The following is a 312-nucleotide window of genomic DNA, read 5'->3' as shown; positions in this document are numbered from 1 at the left end:
AGCTATATTACTAAGCTAGACAATCAAAACTTATAAAAGGATAAAATGTATTTATACAAAAAAAGAATCTTTGGTTGATTCCCCTTAACAAATTAGGTACCTTCTGATCTTTGAACTGGCTGAGTATTCCAAAAGTGGTATTCTTTTTGATTCTGCAGTTGCATCTTCCGCATGTACCTCTCCACCTCCGGAATGAGACGAGGTGGGACATGTGCATTCATACCTAGCCCTTCCGTCTGGTAGTTGCATAAGAAGAAGATACGATATGTACAGTAAAAATAAATACATTACTGTTAACCCGATGCCCTTGGT

The 312-nt window shown here is 37.5% G+C and overlaps 1 long non-coding RNA gene across 1 annotated transcript in view; it reads right to left on the bottom strand.

Annotated features, from left to right (window-relative positions):
• Positions 1-150: 150 nt before the first annotated feature.
• Positions 151-312, bottom strand: part of LOC119590930 — a 733-nt gene continuing 571 nt past the window's right edge. The window contains exon 2 of the long non-coding RNA XR_005230297.1: positions 151-236. This is a non-coding gene — a long non-coding RNA (uncharacterized LOC119590930). The remainder of the gene's footprint in view (positions 237-312) is intronic.

The sequence above is a fragment of the Penaeus monodon genome, chromosome 28, assembly GCF_015228065.2.
Source record: "Penaeus monodon isolate SGIC_2016 chromosome 28, NSTDA_Pmon_1, whole genome shotgun sequence".
NCBI classification, from domain to species: domain Eukaryota; kingdom Metazoa; phylum Arthropoda; class Malacostraca; order Decapoda; family Penaeidae; genus Penaeus; species Penaeus monodon.
Note: the sequence above shows the minus strand (reverse complement) of the source record. Positions and strands in the feature narration are given on the sequence as shown.